Source organism: Notechis scutatus, chromosome 6, assembly GCF_049901735.1.
Source record: "Notechis scutatus isolate UNSWTSFEM ecotype Mainland chromosome 6, rNotScu1.2, whole genome shotgun sequence".
NCBI classification, from domain to species: Eukaryota; Metazoa; Chordata; class Lepidosauria; order Squamata; family Elapidae; genus Notechis; species Notechis scutatus.
The window spans coordinates 6,776,597-6,802,729 of NC_142014.1; the positions used below are offsets into that span (position 1 = coordinate 6,776,597).

Genomic DNA, 26,133 nt, shown 5'->3' on the forward strand with positions numbered 1-26,133 from the left:
GTTGTAAATGTAACACATGTTTTATGTCTTCCAGGTGGATTTCTCAAATTTTTGAGGAGGGCAGGATGTCAGATCCGTGTATCTGCCATTCTACAATGGAAGAAAAAGGGGGGGAGGAAGTTGGTGCAAATAATCCTTTTTGATGTAACCTGAATATATTAAATGTTATATTGATTCTGTTATAACTTGCACATGATATACAACTGGAGGAGTCGAGCCAGATGTCTAGAAACTTGTCACCTCTTGAAGAGATAACAAGATGAGAAGGGACCATAAAAATTCCAGCTCTGAAAGATACCCCTGCGAACTCTTCTGAGATACATTCCCAGAGAAGGGGAGGGGGGAATTAACATGTTGGTTCTTTGTTTGACAAAATCCACATCTAAATAAGGGGAGGGGTTCTAACTCCCTTTATCTATTACTGTATGCCTGGAAACATCTTAGACTGCTTTGACTAGTGCTGGGATTCACTCCCTTTTCAATAAAGGATTTTTTTTTGAAATATCTAGTTTTCAGAAGTTCATTCTTTTCGGTTGAAGGGGAAAAAGTCCAGTGCTTACAAACAAGGACCAATGAAGCAAGATAATAAAACCCAGGAAACAAGGGAGACAACTAAGCTCAGAGGATGAGACAGAACAGATGACACACCAAACAGAATAAGAAGAAAAGAGGGAGGAGATTATAAAGTTGGGTGAAATAAAATTGGAAGAATATATACAAGGAGATAGAAAAAATGAATTGAATAAATGAAAGATATCTTTTGAAAAAAGAAAGTGGACTGGCAGCAAAAAATATTGGGAAGGAAAATAAAGCTTTGCTTGAAGATGAAAGATATAGATTGACCGAAGGAAGAAGTATGGGAAGCAAGCTAAAAAGGGAAGTGTAACTTCTAAGAAGGTGAGATACGATGGATAGGAAGGATTTTTTTTTTTTTTTTTAAAATGAGACTAGCCTAAAACTAGAATATATATATAAACTGTAGAAATTGGGAGAATATTGTTATACTTTTTTTAATAGAACACAATATTCAAAAGTGAATATCAGAAGTTGAGATTAGAGTTTGAAAAAGGATGTTATTAGGTATACTCAAAAATAATGTTATTATTATTAGAAGGAGGTAGCAAATATTGAATAATGGAAAGAATAATGAGTTGACATAGTTATGTATAACCACACTAGATTAATGTAGCAATTTTAAAGATTGGCCGTATTAAAAATTAGAATAGATATAAAAAGTTAGAAATGGGGAAACATTGTAATACATAGCTTTATTCAATATATATAAAGTGAATATTAAAGGTTAAGATCAGAATTTGAAAAAGGGTGTTACTAGGTATGCTCAAAAATAGAAGATATTACTATTAGAAGAATGTAGCAAATATTAATAGTTGAAAAATTAAGCACTAAGTACTGATACAGTTATGTATAACATTAGACTATATAAGCTGGACTAATTTAGTAATGTTTTCTGTATTATTATTGCTTTTGTATCAAAATGATGACACTCAGATACCACACTGTTCAAAAAATGATATTGATCTATGCTTTGAACAAATAAAAAAACTTAACAAAAAAATGAAAATCAGTTTTGGAAGTACTAGGATTCTGTTTATTAAAATGTCAGGGAACACCAGCAACGTGTTGGTTTTACAACTATCAGTAAGTTGTTTTTATTAAAAAGCAAACATTTTAGCAGTAATTAAAATATTATTAAAAAATAAATAAAGTTGATAAAATGTTTGAAACTAATACAATAGAAAAATACTGCCTTTAGTGGAAAGATGTGAACATCTTTACCATGTAAAGGTAGCAAGTTGTTTATCTATTATTGAACTTGATAAAATTGATAAAAATATTTTATTTTTTTATTTTTTATTATTTTTATAATTTTTTTTAATATTTCTAGATCACCAATCTCCCTCCAGGAAGGACTGTATACTGTAGCCAGGTGTCTGAAACTCCAATTGGATACATGAAGAATTTGCCCACAAGGCTGTAATGCCAAAGCCTTTTCATTAATATTAAATTGAAAACGGAGAGTATCTCACATTGAATATACCACCATCTATCTAGCCTTACAAAAGTTAGCTGTACATATTATGTATGAAATCCACATCTGTACAAGCTAGGCATTTCTTTCCTTCATTTAGATTTCTTCACTTAACAAACATTCACATTGAGAAACAGAATAAACCATGCATAATTTCTGATCAGGTGTAAGAGGAAAGATAGGTAAGTTGGAATTGGTTGTAAATGTGAATCAATTTTGCTACAGATTTGCATACTTCTGCTTGTTGTTTTTTAATCTATTTTTCTTCACTTGTATAAAGGATGGAACCTTTTATTTGATTCCTTATTTTTTTTCTTGGGAGAAATAAACTCTATTTCTAAACAGGAGTTGCCAGTTTGGCTGCTTTTTGCAGGAGACTAAATAATAACAAAAGATTATAATTGATGCATTTTGTGATTTTAAGACAAAAAAAGGAAAGAACACTAGTTATCAAGATAAATGGCTGCTGTTAAATAGGAAAATAATTTGATGCTATAGATAGACACACAAATAAACACCCGCACACATGCAGGGAGAAGGAGAGAAAGCGAGGTGGGGGGGAGAAGAGATCTAGCTTTCTCTTGTTATTTTACTAACCAAAATTTTACAATCAAACTAAACTGGCTCAATAGTACTTAAGTACCTTTTATATGGACTGGGCTGTTCTATAAATTGTTGTAATAAAAATAATAGAATTTGCCCATCAATAAGCAGCAGTATTTTGAACGTGTGTGTGTGCGTGCACACACACACACACACACACTGGCTGACAAACCATACTCAACAAATAGTCCTTAATGATACTACATGTCAGTCTGTGCTCCATTCAAAATCCAAGAAAGAAACATTCAGACTCCAATGATTAGAGCAAAGTTTTTTCTTTTACTGAAATTCAAAGTGGAAGCTACAGGTAAGATTCTGAATCTAAAGAATTTGGCGCGCAGATCACATATACAAAGGGATGGAATTGTTCCCACCCCCCAAAGTCCAAAAGACTCTTCCAATTAAAAGTTCTGAATATGATCATGTGGGCATCTTTAGGTGGTGATGAGGCCTCTGTCCGTTGACCTTGACATATTTTGATAAAACTTCGCAGCTGGGCAAGGAAATAGAAACTTAAGAACAGGAATTTATACTCCCCCTCCTCCTTCTCCTTTACAGCACAGGAATGTAACACCTCCAGCTTCCTTCCCCTCCAATTCCCCCTCCCCCGGTTACTAATGACAGCCGAAAGATGGAGAGCAGTGAGACAGATGCGTAGCCATAGAAAAGATGTAGAAGATATCTTGAAGGCTGACATTACATCTACATGGAGGGAAGTAAGCAGTTAAGTACCACAAGGTTTTGTCTTAGGCCCTGCACTCTTCAATGTCTTCATAAATAACTTAGATGAGGGAATAGAAGGGGAACTCATCAAATTTGCAGATAACACCAAGCTGGCAGGACTACCAACACCCCAAAAGACAAGCTCAGGATCCAAAAAAATCTTGACAGGCTGTGTTAGGGATAACATTGTTTACCCTAACTGGTTTGGGTAAAAATAATAAATATGGTATCATGGTTTGTTAGTTAAAGTGTGTGTAACTTTAACTGCAGGAATGTAATTAAGGGTGTGGTTGTAAAAGCACTATATAAGAAGCGAGGCAATTGCAGCTTGCTCTCTCTGGCTTACTGATCCCTAATTACTCGATGGATTGATGACTGCGTTCTTGTAGGAGTGTTGATTTTCTCAACGGAGAGAAGATAAAGATTGGACTGATTTATTGTAAGTGTACTGACATTGGCTATTCAACACGGACTTTGCAAATAGAGTATCCCCGACAAGACTTGAAAGAAATTGATATATGACTAATGGACCATTTATTTTGACTATGCTATAATTCTTAAATGGAATAAACTATATTTTTGATAGCACAAGCGTATCTGTATTTTTACTGCGTGTTAACTAGAAAACTTATCTCACACATTTACCTGTCTTCCTATCTGACTTCGCTGCACGTTCTGTTTAGTTTGTTTTCCTTAACACCCGTTGGGGAATCCAGGCTTAACAGGCTGGAACAATGGGACCTATCCAACAAAATAAAATTCAATGTGGAGAAAAGCTGGGTTAGAAAAACCAAAGGTACAAGAACAGAAACCTGGCTCAAAAACAGTAACTCTGAGAAGGACCTTGGAGTTCTAGTGGACGATCACTTAAAACACGAGTCAGCAGTGTGCAGAAGCAACCAAATAAGCTAATACAATCCTTTGTTATATAAACAGAGGCATGGAATCACATGAAGTATTAGTACCGCTTTATAAAGTCTTAGTAAGACCGCCTAGAATTCTGCATCCAGTTTTGGTCATCACATTACAAAAAAGATGTTGAGATTTTTGAAAAAGTGCAAAGAAGAGCAACTAAAGTGATTAAGGCCCTGGAAAAACATATCAAGAACAATTGTAGGATTTGGGTTTAGCTAGTTAGAGAAAAGAAGGATTAGGGGGGACATGATAGCAGTTCCACAAAGAAGACGGGATCAATTTATTCTCCACTGAGCCAAAGGGAGAATCCAGGCTGGCTGGGTTGTCTCAAGCCTCATAGCTTTGCAGACCGAGTTGAAACCTGAGGACACCCCCCCCCCCCAGTTACAATCCGCAGTTCTTCACTCGGTCTCGGTGTGTTCAGACCACCCTAAAAGGGCTCTAAATAAATTTATTGAAGAATAATTCTCTCCCCTGGATTCCTCTCTTTGTTAGCCTTAGTGAAAAGGTTTGATAGCTGGCTGACTTTGTCAGTTCAGCTGCTTTTTTTTGTTTTTTTGTGCCTTTTTCTTTTCACGCCCTTTTCAATTTTTCCCTATTTTAATTCTAATTTTTCCACATATTTATTGTGTTTTTTGCTTCTTTTTAGAGTGGATTGTGGACTGTGAGTGCCCCTAGAACCCGTGTGGCCCAGGCTGGGGGCCAGAGTCAGTTCTGACTCTTCAGTCTACCTCGGAACTTTTTTTCTCTAGTATTTGAAAGCCGCGGTAGCCGCGAATTGCATTAGACTGCCCAATTTACAAGCAGCTATTACAATCCTAGGAGGCAAGTCCTGCTTTCAACCAGGCTTGCCTAGTTTTGGGGAATTTGGGACCTGGACATTAGGTCCAGTTCGCTTGGCAGCCCCCAGAGCACCGTGGCAGTGGTGAGACGCTTAAGCCTGCCTCCCTCTAATTGCAGTGTAGCCAGCACTTCAGCTCACAAGTCCCTGATCTGTCAGAGCTTGTTGCAGTTTAAAAGGGTCCATTTTTTTCCTTTCGGCCCTTTTGAACTACCTCACTTGAGGAGTTACACTGGAATAATCACGAGCTTTTTGGTCTCATTTGCCTCCTGAAGTGCTGGATTGCCAATTTTGTTTGTCATCCCAACAGGTATCTGATATACCGAAGATTCAAGATGCACTTCCTCCACTGAATCCTCGAGGGAATTTGGGAGGGAGACTTTTTGACTTTGGTAGACCTGACGGAGGCCTACCTCTATCCATCCAAACCACCACCAGTTTCTGAGGTTTGCTATGGTGGCCACCACTTTCAATACAGAGCTCTTCTGTTCGGCCTGGCATCAGCCCCACGGACATTTACCAAGCTTCTGGCAGCTGTAGTGGCATACCTCAGGTCCGTACCCATAAGGATCCAGTGTCATCTGCACGACATCCTGATAGAATCCTCTTCCCGACCTCAGGTGGAGGAGGATATGATAACAACAATCAGGAAACTTCCGGAGCACGGGTTCTTGATAAACCGGGACAAATGCCATCTAGTCCCGTCTCTTGCATTTGGGGGCAATCATAGACACTCTGGTGGAACAGGTCTTTCTCCGTAGAACTGCTGCGAGCATCCAGAGAGTGGGAGGTGCTTCAGTCCTTCCTTCTCACAGGCTGAGTTATAATTGAAGAACGCTCCTCCTTCCTCCACGTGGCTCCTCCATGCGTTCTCCCAGTTTTCACTCAGCCTTCGAGAAAGCAGGCAGCGATCTCTTGTTCCTTGGCCGTTTTTCAGAGTTTTTGCTTCTAAGTGTTCAGGTTTGCATTTATTCCTTTCCTCCTTGTCCCTGCGTTGATAGTGTGCTCTTAAATTTAATTGGTGAGGCGTTTTTTTGCCTGTAGGAAGGGGTTTAAGGGCTCGGAGCTTTACCGCCCCCACCCCTCCTCCCTTTCTCTGCATTTCCGAGCGTGCCTTTATCCAGCCGCTTGTCTCCGTGCCTTGATTTATTGCACTATCATCATTCCCCCCCTAGAACGCTTTAGAGGAAGCAACGCTTCCTCTCCCAGCCCTGGCTTTTCGTTGTTCCTGATTGCCTGGTAAGCGAATAGGGCTGGTGCGCCTCTGATTGCCTCGCGTCGTGCCAGGCGGCCATTTTGGAACCGCCTCGTGGCCGGCGCCATTTTGTTTTATTTTAAATAATATTTTTTCCTGGCTGTGTGTAATTTTTGTTTTTGGATTTAAGCTGTGTGGATTGAGGCCCTAAGCGGGACCGTCAGGCCGCGTGGAGCCCGTTTTTTTATTGGAGGACACTGTGGTTCCGGCCCTGCTGTCTTTCCTTTAGAGGTTTTTTCTTGTTGGCTTTTTCTGTCTGTATCAATCAGCTTGTTCAGAGGCGCGGGCACGTACTTCCCATTGTGTTGGGAGGCTGCCTAAAGAGGCCTACCTATTATACTTATTTTGCTTCCCTTATTTTTTGGCCTCTGCGTTCATTCGGCTCATTTGGATTTGTATTTAATAATTTTTATTATTATTTTCTCCTTGTGCCTATTTGGCCCTGTCCTTGGGCCCCGCCCTTAAAAAAAAAAAAAAAGAAATTATTATTATTAGTTATTTTATAATATATTCCAGCAAGCTTTTGTGTAGATATTTTTGGATAGTTTTCTCCTTGTGTTTTTAGTACTTGGTGTTTTAAAAAACAAATTCAAAAAATAAATAAATAAATAAATAAAAAATTTTTTTTATTCAAAGGGGGACGTGATCTGATTTTGGGAAAACCGGTTTGCGTTTGTAAGCCGAACTCCTAGGCGTGCCAACCGCCATATTTGTTGTAAGGTTTTTTTCCTTGATACCATGGCAGAGAACAATCCAACTGGCTCTTCCCTGAAGGCCAAATCGAAGACGCACTATCTTCGTAAGAGGGACAAGGACTCCTCCAGTGCTTCTCAAAAGGACGCCTTAAGGCGTCACAAAGCTCTGGAAAAGGAGTTCAGCAAACGATCTAAAGAACTGCACACTATAACTACCCCACCTTCTACCTCTGCCCATCCCCTCCCCTGCCGAGTCGTTCTTCCCCTCCAGGTGCAGTACATCCACCCGGAGCCGCCAGCCATCCCGTACTCCAGAGGCGACCTTCACGCCAACCGCTGCAGGTCTTCGCCTGAGGAGCCGCCGTCAACCATCATCCCTGATAGTATCAGGGAATGGATGCAATTTGCTATCCGTCAGGGTATAGCTGATGGAATGCAGCAGCTATCCAGACCTGGTTCTCGAGGAGGACTTCCGACGTTGAATCTTTATCTGGTCGATCTCTCTCCGGGCAGGCGCCCCAGCAGGGTCAGGTACCTTCTCATACGGATGCCCCATCCCCAGGAGGGAGGAGCCTCAGGAGGTCTCGCAGGAACAGGAGGAAATGGGCTTTGAGCCCTTCGGGGAGGAGGAAGGCTCTGAGAGGGGGTCCTCGCAGTATTCTGATTTCCTTCTCGGGACCCTATGGAGGGGGAAATGTCAGAGGACGAGGGCATTTCTCCCCGAACAACCGACGGTTGTGGGCCTCTTTAAACCCCAGTTATTTAAGTCCTTATTATTTAAGGCTAAGAATAGCTCAGGCCTGGCCTCTCAATCTCCTTCTGATCCACCGCCATCGACTTCGGAGGATCCAGATGACCTCATGTTCAGGCAACCGATTGTGGAAGCAGAAGTTATTCGCCCCCCAATCTTCTCAGACTTGGTTGCGAGGCAGTTGGCCTCGGTGGGTCCTACACCCGCCCTCTAGTCAGGATAAGAGGATGTTTAATCTGGACCCAGCATTCTCTTCTATGTTAGACACCCCGGAGGTAGACGATCCAATTGTGAGGCTGACCTCCTCTTCCAACCCTACGGATGCGTTGGAGGCGCTGAAGCCAGAGGACAAGCGGGCGGAGATGGCTCTTCGGCGAGCTCACCAGTCCGATGCCTGGGCCATCAGGTCGGCCACGGCCGCCTCCTTTTTCACTCGTTCCTCCATCAAGTGGCTCAGGCAGCTCAAGCAGCATATTCCCCCGACTAATACCAGGGCCCATCAGGATATTGCAAAAATCACAGCAGCGGCGGAGTTCGCGGCTGATGCCACCTTTCATTCGGTTAAGTTCGCTTTCACGGGCCATCTCCTCCCATGTTACAGCTAGAGATTACTTTGGCTTCGGCATTGGCAGGCCGATGTTAAAAATAAATCCAAGTTGGCTTCAGCCCCTTGGCAGAAGGGAAGCTGTTCGGGCCTGCCCTTGAACCCTTGCTTTTGGAAACTCAAGTAAGAAGAAGTTTCTTCCTTCGCTTTTTCGCAGGCAGGAGTCTAGAGGGTCCCAGCCCTTCGGAGGGGCTCCTTTCGCCCCCATACCAGTCGTCATTCTCCCCTAGATTCCAGGGTTCCCCGTCAAGTTCGGGTCATCCTACCACGACCGAAGTGATACAGGAGACAGGAGCCGAAGAGGAGGCAGCTTTAGGAGACCCTTTAGAGGCTCCGGTCACAGGGCCTCCCGCCGGCCCAGATAGGGCCTCAGACCTTCTCCCCATAGGCGGTCGTCTCAGGCATTTTGCAGACCTCTGGGAGAGGTCCACTGGATGCCTGGGTGAGGAGTTCCGTGCTTTGGTCTCGTTCTACAATTCCTCTCCCCCGAACATTTCAGGATTTCACCTGTCTCTAGGGATCCTACAAAGCGGGCTCTTATGGATTCCGCCATTAAACATCTGGCTGACATTAGGGCCATCCAACCTGTCCCATCCTCTCAACGAGGAAGAGGTTTTTATTCTCTCTTGTTCTTGGTGCCTAAACATTCAGGGGTTGGAGACCTATTTTAGATCTCAAGCGACTTAATCGCTTTGTCAGGTGCCAGAAGTTCAAGATGCAGACTCTACAGTCTATTTTACAGGGTATCAGGGAAGGGGACTGGCTCACGTCAGTTAACCTGTCGGAGGCATACCTCCATATTCCCATTCATCCCTCATACTCAAAGTATTTGAGATTCTGTTATAATAACCAACATTTCCAGTATGTGGCCCTCCCTTTCGGCCTTGTTTCAGCCCCGAGGTCTTTCACAAAGGTGCTGGCAGCTCTGGCGGCCCATCTTAGACAGGTTCCCATCCGCATCCATTGTTACCTCGACGATATCCTTATCGTATCCCCTTCCCGACAGCAGGCCGAGAGGGATACTAGTGTTACCCTTTCAGTGCTACAAGATCACGGGTTTTTAGTGAATTGGGAGAAGAGCCAACTTAGCCCTTCCACCCGCATAGCTCACCTAGGAGCTGTAATTGACTCTGTTAAGGGTAAGGTCTTCCTCTCCCAGGAGAGGCTTCATAGTATTCATACTGCTATCCGGACTATCAGGCGAACTGGTAAAGCGTCCTTGCTCAGTTTATCCAAGCTTCTGGGGAAACTTGTTTCCTGCATTTCTATTATCCCATGGGCTCGCTTGCATTCCAGATCCTTGCAGTGGTTCCTTCTGCCGCACCAGCGCTCGGGAAGGAGCACATCAAGTCGAGTGGTAAGGATACCTCCAAGGGTTCTCTCATCCCTTCTTTGGTGGACTCGACCTTCTACCAACAGAGGTCATCTATTCAAGGAGCCCCAAAGGGTCACTCTTACGACAGACGCAAGCCTTTCCGGATGGGGGGCCCACCTGCAGTCTCTGTCAGCCCAGGGAGTTTGGTCTCCTTCGGAACGACGACACAACATCAACTGGTTGGAGCTTCATGCGGTATACCTAGCCCCTGCGAGCCGCTCCTCAGGTGAGAAGGCACCACATTCTGGTCCTTACGGACAACACCACCACCAAAGCCCATATCAACCATCAGGAGGCACCCACTCCATCATCCTCATGAGAGAAGCCGAACGACTATGTCGGTGGGCAGAGACGCATCTTTCCTCCATCAGGGCAGAGCACATTTCCGGGGTCTCCAACGCTCCAGGCAGACTGGCTGAGCAGGGCCACGTTGGACCCAGCAGAGTGGCGCCTGCATCCGCGGTTGTTCAGGGAAGCAGCAGACAGGTTCGGGTCTCCTCTGGTAGACCTCTTTGCCTCGCTGCTCAACACGCAGACACCAAGGTTCTTCTCTCGGTTCCCTTCCCATGGGGCAGAGAACCACGACGCCCTGCGTTGCCCGTGGCCTCCCGGCCTCCTGTACGCCTTCCCTCCACTTCCGCTGATCCCCAGGGTAATTCGGAAGTTGCTGTTCGAGAGGGCGGAGATCCTACTAGTGGCCCCATATTGGCCCAGGAGGCCGTGGTTTGCGGATCTTCACGGTCTATCGGTGGTTCCGCCGTGGAGGATCCCGCTGGACCAGATCTCCCTGTCACAGGGACCTCTGCTTCATCCAGAACCACAGTGGCTGCAGCTAGCCGTCTGGAGGTTGAGCGGGAAACGATGATTGAAGAAGGCTTGTCTACCCAGGTCATAGATACCATTCTGGCTGCCAGGAGGCCTTCCACTACTCGAATTTATGATTCAACTTGGAACAGCTTCTGTAAGTGGTGCTGAAAATCCTCTGTCAATCCTCGCTCTCCTTCTATAGCACAAATTCTAGCCTTTTTACAGGATGGCCTAAATGAAGGTCTCTCTCCCAACACGTTGAGAAGACAGGTCGCGGCCCTCTCAACGGTGGTGGCTGGCGGCTCCTTCAGCTCTCTTTCCCACCACCCTCGCATTAAGGCCTTTTTAAAAGGGGCTTCTAATTTGCGCCGCCGGTAGTGCATAGATATCCAACATGGGACCTTAACAAAGTTCTCCTGGCCTTGACTAGGCCTCCCTTTGAACCTCTCAGGAGGTACCACTCCAGTTTCTCACCTTTAAGGTGGTCTTTCTTGTAGCGATCACCTCAGCTAGAAGGATATCTGAAATTGCAGCTCTATCCGTGAGGAAGGACTTGTGCATTTTTCATTCTGATCGAGTTGTCTTGAGACCAGACCCCTCCTTTTTACCAAAATCAATTCTGCTTTTCACAGGCGCAGGAGTTGGTCCTACCTAATTTTTGTCCAAAGCCTCTGCATGATAGGGAGAGGCAATGGCACACCGATGTTCAAGGGCGTATGCGTATTTACATATGTCGCACGCAATCCATCAGGAGATCGGAGTCCCTGTTTTTGTCATTTCAGCCTAAAACGCTGGGTCAAAAGGTACCACCATCCACGGTAGGCCGGTGGATTAGGGCGACCATTTCCAAGGCCTATTCAGTTCAAGCTCTTCCAATCCCCAGTGGGATAACGGCTCATTCCACCAGGAGCGCAGCTACATCAATAGCTTGGGCTACTCAAGCCTCGCTTCTTGACATTTGCCGGGCGGCCACTTGGGCCTCTCCGTCACCTTTCATACGCCACTATAAGATTGACACTTTCGCTTTGGCTGAAGCGTCCTTTGGCAGGCGAGTCCTACAGCAAGTGGTTGGGGATCCTAAGGAGATTCTGATCCAGACGGAGTCCCGCCCGTAGGACAAACATGCTTTGGTATGTCCCACTCTCTGGATGCTTGCAGCAGTTCTACGGAGAATGGGCGTTGGTTCTTACCTGATACGCTCTTCTTGTGGAACTGCGTAGAGCATCCAGCCCCACCCTTCTTGGTCCGTCTGGTAGGGAATTCTGTTTTTCGGCCAATGATCGTTATTGTATATACTTGAGTTGTTTACTAGTTCAGTTAGAGGATTGTGGTTGTCCTCTCGTCTTCGTGAAACTGGGAGAACGCATGGAGGGAGCCACGTGAAGGAAGGAGGAGCGTTCTTCAATTATAACTCAGCCTGTGAGAAGGAAGGACTGAAGCACCTCCCACTCTCTGGATGCTCTACGCAGTTCCACGAGAAGAGGCGTATCAGGTAAGAACCAACGCCCATTCTCTCCCAGAGAGTCGGGACAGCATAAGGGACGTGACATCACAGATCCTGTCTTCCAGAGAGGCCCGTATCATCTTGCTGTCTCAGCTTCTGGGAAAAATGATCTCCTGTATCGGCATTGTTCCCTGGGCCTGCCTCCATGCCCGGACTCTGCAGTGGTTCCTACTCCCATATCAGAGGGCGGGCAGGGGCAACTCAGTGATGAGGGTTTGAGTGCCGCTGGCAGTACTCTGCTCGTTCCATTGGTGGCACTCCCGGACCATGGATCTGGGGTGTTTGTACAGGAAACCCCAGAGAATTTCCATCACCACTGACGCCAGTCTGTATGGTTGGGGGCTCACCTAGGAACCCAAGTTACCCAGGGGCGGTGGTCACAGGAGGAACTTGCCCACAACATAAACTGCTAGAGCTCAGGGTGACCCACTTAACTCTCAAGGCTCTAAGGCAGGAGGTGAAGGGGAGGCATGTCCTCCTTATGGATAATGTGGCCACCAAAGCCCACATAAATCGCCAGGGGGGCTCTCAATCCAGATCCCTGATGCAGGAGGCGACTCAATTGTGCTGGTAGGCAGAGAGACATCTATATATGAGCAGAACATATCTCAGGGGTTTCCAACGTGCAGGCAGACTGGTTGAGCAGGGCGACGGTTATCCAGTCAGAGTGGCAACAGCATCCAAGTCTGTTCCAAGAGATGTCGGAACGGTTCGGCCAATGATTCTGGACCTCTTTGCCTCTCCAGAGAACCAGCAACTCCCGAAGTTTTTTGCAAGGTTTCCAGCACTGGGGGCAGAAGGGGTCAACACTCGCCGGTGCATATGGCCTCAGGTTCTATTGTATGCCTTCCCCCCCTTCCCGTTATCCCAGGGACAATCAGAAAGATACTGTTGGAGAGGGTGGAGGTTTTGTTTTTAGTAGCCCCTTACTGATAACAGATCACAGATAATCAGAGTTGGAAGGGACCTTGTAGGTCATCTAGCCCAAGCGGGAGACCCTACACCATTTCTGACAAATGGCAGTCCAATCTCTTCTTGAAAGTCTCAAGTGATGGCGCTCCCACAACTTCCGAGGGCAAGCTGTTCCATTGGTTGATTGTTCTCACTGTCAGAAAGTTTCTCCTTATTTCCAGGTTAAATCTCTCCTTGTTCAGTTTCCATCCATTATTCCTTGTCTGGCCTACAGGCGCTTTAGAAAATAGCTTGACCCCCTTCCTCCCTGTGGCAGCCCCTCAAGTATTGGAAGACTGCTATCATGTCTCCCCTGGTCCTTCTCTTCCCTAGACTAGCCATGCCCAGTTCCTGCAACCGTTCATTGTAGTCCAGTCCCCTAACCATCCTGGTTGCTCTTCTCTGTACTTTTTCTAGAGTCTCAACATCTTTTTTATAATGTGGTGAACAAAACTGGATGCAGTACTCTAGGTGTGGTCTTACTAAGGCTTTATATAGAGTGGTATTAGTACCTCTCTTGATCGTGTTTTTATCCCTCTGTTAATGCAATTTAGGATTGCATTGGCATTTTTGGCTGCTGCTGTACACTGCTGGCTCATATTTAGCTGGTTGTCCACTAGGACTCCAAGATCCCTCTCACAGTTACTGTTGTTAAGCCTGGTTTCACCCAGTCTATATGTGTACTTTTGGTTTTTCTTGCCTAAGTGTAGGACTTTACTTTTCTCTACATTGAATTTCATTTTGTTAGATATGGCTCAGTGTTCTAGTCTGTCAAGATCCATCTGGCCCAGGTATCTTCAGGATATAATATCAAATATTAATAAAAATAGACAACTTTTAAATGTTTCATCCTATTTTTAAGATGATAATCAACATTAAGATAGATTGATATAATGCTTTGCGTTTTAATGCATGCTTAGAGTACAATTTTTTTCTTTGTGCAGTGATAAAGTATTTCTAGACAAAATAGATTTGTGATTGTAACATCTTTTGACAAGCACATTGGACTGTACAAAGAGCATCCAATTTGAGCTTGAGGCACATGTTGCTATTGTCTGCTAGCACAGCTTCAAAACAAGTTTGCTAATGGTCAGGTTCATACTTTAAGATTGCAGAAGTAAACATACAGTTGTATTTTGAAAAGTTATATAATATAAATCAATTTGTAAACAGTGCGCTATAGTACATTTTGCATAGCTTTTACACTTAGCTTAATCCTGGTCATGTGATGGAAATGATGCCAAATTTGAGCATAGACAATAAATGTAAATTCAAAGAGTTTCAGCACAGAATAAAAGGCTTTGTAGATTGGAATTGATATTCAAAATCAATCAAACAGCTCTGTTTTTAGATACGAACAGGAACATATAACACATTGAGATTTAAGTAGTAATCAAATTCATATGAGTAAAAGTGTTTCTTGAGATACATATGTGCAGCTGGCTTAAAATTTTAAATATCAAAAGCAGGATTCCAAACTGACTCATAAATGCATAGTAGCTAGTGAAGTGATTGCCATAAACACTGCTCAAAAAAATAAAGGGAACACAAAAAGAAGACATCCTAGATCTGAATGAATGAAATATTCTTATTAAATGCTTTGTTCATTACATAGTTGAATGTGCTGACAATAAACTCACAAAGAAATTATCAATGGAAATCAAATTTAGCAACCCATGGAGGTCTGGATTTGGAGTTACACTCAAAATTAAGCTGGAAAAAAACACTACAGGCTGATCCAACTTTGATGTCCTTAAAACAAGTCAAAATGAGGCTCAGTCGTGTGTGTGTGTGGCCTCCACGTGCCTGTATGATCTCCCTACAATGCCTGGGCATGCTCCTGATGAGGTGGCGGATGGTCTCCTGAGGAATCTCTTCCCATACCTGGACTAAAGCATCCCTCAACTCCTGGACAGTCTGTGGTGCAATGTGGCGTTGGTGGATGGAGCAAGACATGATGTCCCAGATGTGCTCAATTGGATTCAGGTCTGGGGAATGGGCGGGCCAGTCCATAGCATCAATGCCTTCATCTTGCAGGAACTGCTGACACACTCCAGCCACATGAGGTCTAGCATTGTCATGCATTAGGAGGAACCCAGGGCCAACCGCACCAGCATATGGTCTCACAAGGGGTCTGAGGATCTCATCTCGGTACCTAATGGCAGTCAGGCTACTTCTGGCGAGCACATGGAGGGCTGTGCGGCCCTCTAAAGAAATGCCACCCCACACCATTACTGACCCACTGCCAAACCGGTCGTGCTGGAGGATGTTGCAGGCAGCAGAATGTTCTCCACGGCGTCTCCAGACCCTGTCACATCTGTCACATGTGCTCAGTGTGAACCTGCTTTCATCTGTGAAGAGCACAGGGCGCCAGTGGTGAATTTGCCAATATTGGTGTTCTCTGGCAAATGCCAAACGTCGTGCACGATGTTGGGCTATAAGCACAACCCCCACCTGTGGACGTCGGGCCCTCATATCACCCTCATGGAGTCTGTTTCTGACCGTTTGAGCAGCCACATGCACATTTGTGGCCCGCTGGAGGTCATTTTGCAGGGCTCTGGCAGTGGTCCTCCTGTCCCTCCTTGCACAAAGGCGGAGGTAGTGGTCCTGATGCTGGGTTGTTGCCCTCCTACGGCCTCCTCCACGTCTCCTGATGTACTGGCCTGTCTCCTGGTAGCGCCTCCATGCTCTGGACACTACGCTGACAGACACAGCAAACCTTCTTGCCACAGCTCACATTGATGTGCCATCCTGGATGAGCTGCACTACCTGAGCCACTTTTGTGGGTAGTAGACTCCGTCTCATGCTACCACTAGAGTGAAAGCACTGCCAGCATTCAAAAGTGACCAAACCATCAGCCAGAAAGCATAGGAACTGAGAAGTGGTCTGTGGTCACCATGTGCAGAACCACTCCTTTATTGGGGATGTCTTGCTAACTGCCTATGCTTTCCACCTGTTGTCTATTACATTTGCACAACAGCATGTGAAATTGATTGTCAATCAGTGTTGCTACCTAAGTGGACAGTTTGATTTCACAGAAGTGTGATTGACTTGCAGTTACATTGTGTTGTTTAAGTGTTCCCTTTATTTTTTTTTTAGCAGTGTATTTTATCACCAGTCTCAGAAATCAGATTCTGCATCGATTTCTAACTTTCTTCCCTTATGCTAATAGAACATAGAATAATAGAGTTCAAAGGGACCTCAGAGGTCTTCTATAGCAGGCAACCCTATATCATTTCAGACAGATGGTTGTCCAATCTCTTTTTGAAAGCCTTCAATGATGGAGCACCCAAAACCTCTGAAGGCAAGTCATTCCATTGATTAATTGCTCTCACTGTTCGGAAATTTCTTCTTAGTTCTGAATTGCTTCTCTCCTTGGTTAGTTTCCAACCATTGTTTCTTGTCTTGCATTTTGGTGCTTTGGAAAATAGTTTGATCCCCTCGTCTTTGTAGGAGCCCCTTCATAGGGATATGGAGCCTGTATATTGATGTATCTGAAATTTAGATCCTCATCACATCTGATTGCAGCTTCTGAGATGTATATTCATTCTTATGTTTCATGATTGTGTGGTGGTAAGCGTCTAATTAAATCATCCATATATACAGAAGTATAAAAAGTACTCTAATATATAGTCTTCTTATATTGAGAGAGCTTGTATACCCAGTAAAAGTTATTGGTATATGTGAGACTTGTTTAAAAGATAAGCATCAATAGTAATTATTATATGTCAGTAAAACATTAGAATGCTTATAGAAAAAATAATGAAGACATGGAAGATAGAACTGGTGGTTGGAAATGAAAAATATAGGTGTATCAACATTAGCAGAGGTAAATATCTATGGAGATTCTCAATCATCCAGGTCAGGAGTGTCAAACTCATGGCATCACAGCATCTACACAGGACATATTGTAACTTTCCCCCCTTTACTAAACTGGGTGTGGGTGTGGCCAGTGTGTGACACATCCATCCCACAGGCTGCGAGTTTGACAGCACTGATCCAAATCATGCTTGGATCAAGGGTGCTTTTCAAAAGATAACTACACTTTCCTTTTTTTCCTTAAAAAATGTTTTGCTTCTTATCTAAGAAGCTTCTTCAGTTTTGATTGAACATTGGGGAATAGAAGGATTTGTATTTTTTACAGTCATCTGGTGATTAGCACTCTTATTGGTCCACTCTAATGGTTGATAGTTAATTTCCTCAGTATCTAGAAATATTGAATTTATCAGACTGGAACAGCCTAATTTTACTAAAAAAAAAAACCTGCTTGAAACTTTCTGTATTCTTATATGCCACTTTAATAATTCTTGGATCCTTGTTTAGGACTTTTTTAGTTTGCTATTGGTCCATGGACTACTGGATGACATTTTTCCTATTTTATCACAAGGTTAGATTAGGTAGGGATTAAAATGCTGACTATTCTGTAGTTCTACTGAATTCCATGCCTAATTGGAAATTTAAACTCAGTTGCCATAGATTCAGCACATTTATCAAAAACACGTGGCCACTTCTATTGCATACCAAAGGCTACAGTCTTTCCAGATATCGCAACCTTTTATTGAGCATTTTAAGTGTATACATAACTTTTCAAGAAGTAGCTGATGTTACAAGAATAACATACCTTAGACCAGGGGTGTCAAATTCAAGGCCGGCCCACGGGGTGCTTAGATCTGGCTCTGGAAATTGCAAAGGACTGGCTGCAGTGCCACAGCCAATGTAAACAGAGCCACAGCCAACACAAACGGACCTCCCGAATTCCATTTTCATTCACAAGAGGGTTGCAGGAGGCTGTCACAGCCAAACAGAGGGAGCCCATTATTTCTAGCAGAGCTCTTGGACCACCACAGATGCCTCTCACACAAGTGACATCGAGCTGGCTACACATCCCCTAGCCATGTGCCCCCCCTGACTTTGAGGTCAAACAACCCTGATGCCTTCAGTGAAAGTGAGTTTGACACCCCTGCCTTAGATACAGATTTTCTTTGGGGTTTTTCATGTTATCAAAAATAGTTTTGTTCATATATGATGCCAGATAATAAAGTTAGCAATAAATAAAAAACTTCAGGAAAGTGAAAAATATATAGCAATAGCACTTCAATTTATATACTGCATCATAGTGCTTTACAGCCTTCTGTAAGTGGTTTACAGAATCAGTATATTGCCCCCCACAATCTGAGACCTCATTTTACTGACCTCAGAATGATGGAAGGCTGATGCATTCTTTCAACAGTACAACTGTATGTATAAAAATATTATCTTAACCTAATTTTATTTTCCACTGTCAAGACTTTTGTGATGATGAGCTATATGTTCAAAATATGAAACACATCACAGATTCATTGTACCTAATAAAATATAATTTTGTGTAGTGTGACATAAAAATGTTAACCTATGTATTTGAAATAAACCTCTGAAATGAGTAAGAACTCTTTTTTATTTATAGTACATTTCATGTATTTTAATGAACTATAATTTCAAAAAGGTATTTCTAATTCTGGAAATTTAACATATGGATGAGGATGTCATGATAACTAAGATGTGCAAAGGGCGACCACTTTTAAATTCAGTTTGTTCTTTGTAATCAAAAACCCATCACAGCAGCAATACCTAAGAGATAGCTATTGCTTATCAATTCTTTTGCATCATTTCGGTCAAGTGTAGTCAATTTTACATAAGTTGATTTGTCCAAATGTGATTTATTTAAAGTAGTGGTCTCTTGTGATGGTAAGAAGTGTGTATCATGGATCTAATGAAAAGTTTATTTTTAAGAGCTGTGATTTCTGTAGCATATAGCCATGGGACTTATCTGCTTCTTTTCTGGGACTTTGTTTCTAGAAGAGTGCCTTTAATCTGGATGAAGGCTAGAAAGTCAAGTATGTGTTTGGAAGCAAGAAGAAAAGGGAAGGTGTTTGCTGTCATTGACTGTAGGATAGTTGTGAAGGTTGACATGCCCAGAAGCTAATGAATGCCATGTGGGGCAGCCATACACAGCATACTTAAGTTTTCATCATCTGGTGAGCCTCTAGCATGATTCCCAGGCACAAGAGCTGTAACATGTCTACTTTGGTTTGGAGTTGATTGATCTGTAGAACAGAACTTGCTTGTGGGATTATAGAAGGGCATAAATGATTGAAGTGATTTTTAAGGAAAGGAGTGGTGGAGAAAGAGTGTGATTTGTTTATAAACTTTAATACTTAAATAAAAAAATGGTAAAAGCATAGCTCAGCTTGTATTCTTTGATAATTTACTGGAAAAGACTGCATATTGTGTTGACAATCCTTTGAATTACTTGTTCTATAATGTATGGAGAAAGTACTGCAAGTGGCATACTGAAGTAAGTCATGTTTACTTCTTAAATCTATTTGTGGTGTATGTTAATTTATAGCAATATAATAGCATTTAGACTTATTTTGTTGTGGTAGGTTGAATAGTGTTACTACAATGCTAATCGTTATAATACACAGGAAATATTTAATTAGAAATAAACAGAGGACCCAAGACAGTAACAGATTGCTATCAGGAAATGGGAAAACCAGTGACAATTGATGAACAAATGTTACACAAATATCTTAAACAATTATGATTGATATCCTAAAGTATTGTACAGTTCAGGCAATACTGTTGAAAGTTTTAATCATCCAAGCTTTGAACTGCTAGCAATGTCGTAAAGGTTCCCCTGCACATGCGCGCTAGTTGTTTCCAGCTCTAGGGGTGGTGCTCATCTCTGTTTCTAAGCCAAAGAGCCAGCACTGTCTGAAGACATCTCCGTGGTCATGTGACCAGCATGACTAAACGCTGAAGGTGTACGGAGCGTTGTTATCTTCCCACCACAAAGTGGTCCCTATTTTTCTACTTGCATTTTTATACGTGCTTTTGAACTGCTAGGTTGGCAGAAGCTGGGACAAGTAATGGGAGCTCACTCTGTTACATGGCGCTAGGGAGTTGAACCACTGAACTGCCAATCTTCTGATTGACAAGCTCAGTGTCTTAGCCACTGAGCCACTGCATTCCCTAGGCAATGTCTTAATGAACACAATTCAAAAAGCATGTAGAACGTTTATGTGCATGTGGTGTGTGTTATCTTAACTGTTTAACTTTATCGATCTATTGACATTATGACACATAATGTTAATTTCCAACTGTTAAATGAACTAGATATAATTGTATTGGTTATTAATTTTGATAAGCATGAATCTCATCAAGATATGCAGACGTTTTCTTTCATGGCCTATTCTGATTTGTAGCCTTTTCTTTTGACAGCAGTATTAAATACCAAACTTTCTCTGAGATGGAAGTTTATTAGAGATATGTCTTTGATGGCAGCCCTTTCAGGGCTTCGGTTTCAAATACCTTGATGCAAAGCTTAAGAAACCATTGTGTTGTAAGCTCTCCTTGATGTGCCTTATTTAGATCTGCATAGTAAATCAGGGAAAGTAAATAACAAGGAAGCAGATGGAAGCATGAAGATAAGACCAGGGAACAATTGCATTTGTATTTTGTTATGATGTTGACAGGAGCTAAAAATCATTAATCTAGTTCAACTGATCTGCATTTCAAAGAAATCTCATTTAGCAGTAACATGAAGCTTTGGAGGATAAAGGTCTTTTATTGCATTATTTGCTAATTTATCTGGTCAAGATTTAGCCTAGCTTACTTGAAATAGGAACCATGTTACAAGTAGTTTTAAATAGTACCAAAGCAATAATGTCAAGACTAGGAACTAAAGATAATACACTTTTAACACTGAATGGAACCATTTTGGTAATATTATTCTGCAAAATACATGCAGAAAAGGTGTTTTTCCCCTAAAGATTTTTCTTTAATGTATTTTGCAAGAGGAGAAAAATAATGACATTGAAAGAAATATTTAAACTTGTCAAATGTAACAAAATTATTCTTATTGAATTATTATTTGTATTTATTTGCATAATTGCATAGTTATATTTGCATAATTGCGAACCATTTGCCAGGTACCTGTGGGGATGCTGTGATGTCTGGAACTTCAAAGAGCAGTCGTAAGTTGTCCTTATTCATTGCTGTCACATCTTTGAATGGCTGCTGAACAAGTGGTTGTAACACAAGGATTACCTCTTGAGTGGATTAATGTAGTGTGCTCTACATGAGGTTGCCCCGAAGAGTATTCAGAGGCTTCAGATGATACAAATGAGACAGTTATGGGTGCCAAAGATTTAGCAGATGTGTCACTTCTGCTCTGCGACCTTCATTGGCTACCAGTATGCTTCAAAGTATTGGTTATCATCTTTTTTTAAAAAAAAATTATTGGTTTTTAAAAGCAAACATAAACAAACAAAACATAAAAACATCAAGCTATCTTCCATATGTGTACATACAGTGTGCCGGTTGGTTTACGAATTGTTTTGTGCTTCCATTTCATAGTCTTCAATTACAATTACATTGCATATAATCTCATATTTTCAATCAAAAATTAAATACCTTAGTATCATTATTAATCAATCATTTGACTATACTTTTATTCATTCATGTTTTACAAGATAATCATAATTTACTTAGTTTATTTTATAACAGTTCATATTATCACCCCAAATCTATCCTAAAATCATTTTGTAGATATAATAAGTACATCTTTATATATTTATTATTTTCTAAAAGTCTACATATTTCATTACTGTATTTTATTGTCTAACCATTGATAGAAAAGATCCCAAATTTTATAAAATTGTTTATCCTCTTGTTCTCTAATTTCAAATGTCAATCTACTCATTTCAGCACATTCCAATATTTTCTTAATGATTTCCTCCTGTGATGGTATTTTCTCATTTTTCCAGTTTTTAGCAAATACAATCCTAGCCGCTGTTAATACATTTACAATCAGGTATTTCAAGTCTTTACTATATATTTCAGGTAGAATTCCCAATAAAAATATCTCTGGTTTCAAGTCTATATGTTTTTTGTCACATCTACAAGGGCAGTGGAAAAATACTTCTCATGCCAGAGCTCATAGGTCTGGTAGATACCAGGAGAGAGGGAGGGAGGGAGGGAAGGAGGGGGGAGAGAGAGACAGAGAGAGAGAGAGACAGAGACAGAGAGTGTCCCCTAAGCAACCCAGCCCCAAGTGTTGTGGCCCACCAGCTGGCATCTGGCGGGCCACAGTGAGAAAGTGAGGAAGTTGGGGAGTGAGGAACTTGGGGAGGAACTTGGGCCAGTCCTGGAGTCTCTGATGGTTCTCTGCTTCTGAGGCAGAGATGGGGCCAGGGCCGCCCGACATATATCAGATGCCTTTGGAGTTGGAGATATGTGGGGAAGAAGAACAGCTGGAGCCTGTTCCAGATGCGCATGGTGCGCAGAGCTGTCAGGAGAAAAAGGGGAGGGGTGTTTGCAGGAGACAGTTTGCTTATTATTGTGAAGAATTGTTTCTCTGAGTTCGTGCCTCACAGAGACTACCTGCCAAGTATTTCCTTTTACAGTGTTGCAACTGGAAGCTCTTGGCCTGGCAACTATCCAAGGACTGATAAGGTCTGTTTGTGCAATTAAACCTTGGGACGCTATTTGCTGGACCTTTTCTGGGGGTGAATGTCAGGAATTCACATTAACCAAATAAAGTTTTTTTCGGACAAGGAGTCTGTTTCATGATTCTGTGTTCAGCCTGGGTCAGAACACCAAGCCCCCCCCCCCAAACACCCCAAACCAAAATTAGACTTTTGGAATGCCATTTTTCAAGTGGTATTTAAAAACGTTTACTTCTTTAATGTCCTGTATTTCTCGTTTATGTGTAAGCTGTAACATTGTTACATTGATTAATTTATTTACTTTCTGTATTATTCAATCCTAACATTCCTCCACCCCCAAGTAATGCAAACATCTCACCTATTGATGCTACCAGGTTATTTAATACAACAGGACTAAGATTTGTTGTTTGGTGTTCATTTCTGTGCTTACTGTTAACACTTCACACTGTGAAATTATTCCATTAAATTATTTGAGAAATCTGTTATGAGTTGCCTGTTATATTTCACTTTCCTTTTTTAAACTGGAATTGGGCTACTGGTACACAGTCGCTTGTTTGAGAATTTGTCACTTGTAATATTGGTTAATCGAATATATGGGGGGCACATTACTAACAAGTTACTAACCCAATCAATCTTTGATTGCTACTTCATGCTAATATCAGTGCGTTTGTTAGAAATCAAACTAAATTCAAGGAGGATGTTTATATTTTTTTATTCTTAACTAATATACTCAAATGAAATGTATTTGAAAACTACATTTGAAGAAGAATTACACTGCAGGAAAATTGCACACAAAAATGTGTAAATTCTTGAAAATAATATATAAACAGTATTGTATGGTTATAATTGCTTGCTAATATACAGGGTATCTAGAAAGTTTTTAATCATTTCTATTTCAGACAAAAGGATAACAGTTAACAGAGATGAAGCTAGGGTAACAAACATGTTCAATGTAATATGTTAACCTGTAGAACATATTCGTAGAGCTTAAAAATGGTGTTATGGTTTTTATCCAAAATGATAGTGGATATGTTGAAAATTGACCTATAAATGGTGAATATGGTGTTGGGTGGTCTTACAATTGGGGTTTTGTGTGTGTGTGTATGTATATGTATAACATATATTGCCTCCCTCACATTTTACATATTCTTTATATTTTATATAAAACTGAAGTTATTAAAAATTAAAACTGAACTGTACATCAGAAGAGTATATGTACAAATTTCATGCAGTTTTGTAAAATACCAAATTGATGCATTTTGATTTATCAAAATCAAGGTGGATGTAAAATAACAAGCAACATTTTGTGGCTACCCTGATAAAAAGTGTTTTTATTATGTTCCAATTTCACACTGCTAAGGCAAGAAACACTTTCAGTTGTCTAGATTTCTATTCTGCATTTCTGTCTTAATATTAAAATAGGTAAAAAGGATGCAACTTTTTAAAAATTGCTTTTAAGTGTTCTGCAAAATGCTAATCTAGAAGGATTCACTAAGATTCAGGTTTGATTTGAGGACTGTGCAATGACCTGGATTTGGTGGGGAAAGGATGTAGAGTACCCATGGGCATTCCATGGTGCACCTGTCAACACCTGAGCATTAATCTGAGTATATCTTTGCCTGGATAATACACAAGACTAGAAATAAACTTTTTAAAATAAGGTTCTTATAGGTGTGCTATGTATGAGCAAGATCATATTTTTTCTTTAACCTTTGGGCTGTTACACAGGCTCAGTAGGTTTTTTCTTTTTTAAATGGGATTCAGATATTTGAAACTTTGAAATATATATGCAGATTAAGGTGGATTTTTTTAAAAAGGGTTTTTCTTCCCATTAACTGATATTCCAAACAAAAACTTGAAGTTCACTAATGCACCAAAGTGTTTTATCTGTACATTAGTTATATGGTATCTCATGAGTGATCTGTTTCAGCCTTTTGATATATCTAGTAGGCATAAAGAGAATTAATTAATGTGGATTTTTCTATAAATGATATTCTATTCTATGACAGCAATGGTATTTGTTCCTGATGTCAATCAGTCATTTTTTGAGAAGTTCAAAAGGCTCCCCTGAAGGAATATACATTGATCTGTGCATATCCTAAAGTACAACAAAAGCATTACTGGTACTGTGGAGATAAAAGTGAAGGATGTGTGTTGAACACCATAGAAATATTAGAATACCTGGTGTGTGTTTTCAAAGGCACCTGAGCAAGAAATCCCTCAAAGCTTAAACATTGACCAGCATGTATGTTAAAGTTATCATTAAGATGAAGATAAATTAGGTTAAAGAAACCAAGAAATGAAGTTATAAAGAAATAGGATTTTTGTAGGCAAAATTATCTTGAATGTAAACAATGAAACTGCTTAGAAACGGCCTTTTTAATTTCATTTTCTTGTAATAGTTTTTTTTTTAACTGAGTTGCCCACGTTAGACTACTTCCATCATGAGTGAAAACTAAATGAAAGATGTACAAGAAGTGCATAATTGTCAATGAATTGATTATTTAGCAAAATAGCTTTAAACTTAAACTAACACGAAAGGAGGAAAACTCCATTTCTTCATTAATAAATATAATTCTCTTAAGGGATTAATTGGAGTAGATTTTGATACTGAACACTTTTGATTGTAGACTATAATCATTTGTGGGAAAAAATCTTGGGAGGGCAGGAGAATAAATGCATGTGGCATTACAATAGTATAGCAACACAACACTAAATAATAATATTTCAAAATCCCATCTACTTTTGAATCTATAATAATACAATATTAAGGCTCAGATGAGTTCTATAACACTCTCAATTTAAGTTTGGATCAGCATGAGGCATTATATTTATCTCCGTAACAAGACAATCTGAAGAGAATAATACAATTATTTATTATTTATTTATGTAAATCACTTGTTGAGGAAATTCCCGTTTGCTGCCTAGGCATCAGTGTATTGTTCAAAGCGTGGTAGAAGAAATTGAGTTTTCCTCAGGCTTGACTTCTACTTAGTAGGGTTGTTAAATTGAGACAGTTTTAGTAGAAGGAGAGAGAGCCCCCTTTTCCCCTGCCTCTGGTCTATATTGCCAAACTTTTGCCTGAGCATATTAGGTTGTGTTAGTATGATTCTTCCATTCCTTCTAAATAAAGGAGAAAAAAGGTGGAAAAATAACCTACCAGTCCTAATCTGTCCTGCATAAATGGTTTATACATTTCGATCATCAAATTTCTCTCTTACATCCCTATTCACAAAAACAGGATCTTTTGAAAATACATTTCTGTTTTTACTTGGAAAAGAATAGTTTTATACCCAAAAATTCCATTACTTTTGGGAGGAAGGAGGAATTGCTGGAGCTTAATATTAGAGGGTGTTACTATATAAAACAACCATAAAATTAAAAACCATGGGTTAAAAATCATTGCAATGAGTTTTCCATATTTATATATCTCTAAATTTTATTTTTGAAGGTAGCAGAAGGTGCTGTAACCACTTTGTCTGGCCTGCCGTTGTCATTGTATTAGGTTGGATATTCTCATCTTATTTTTTTTAGGCCTAAGAAAGAACATGATTAATTAGTGACTTAGAGC

General features: G+C 41.2%; 1 protein-coding gene across 1 annotated transcript in view; it reads left to right on the plus strand.

Annotated features, from left to right (window-relative positions):
• FOXP2 (forkhead box P2) overlaps window positions 1-26,133 on the plus strand; it is a 658,430-nt gene that overhangs the window by 140,277 nt on the left and 492,020 nt on the right. The gene's annotated exons all lie outside the window — the stretch shown is intronic.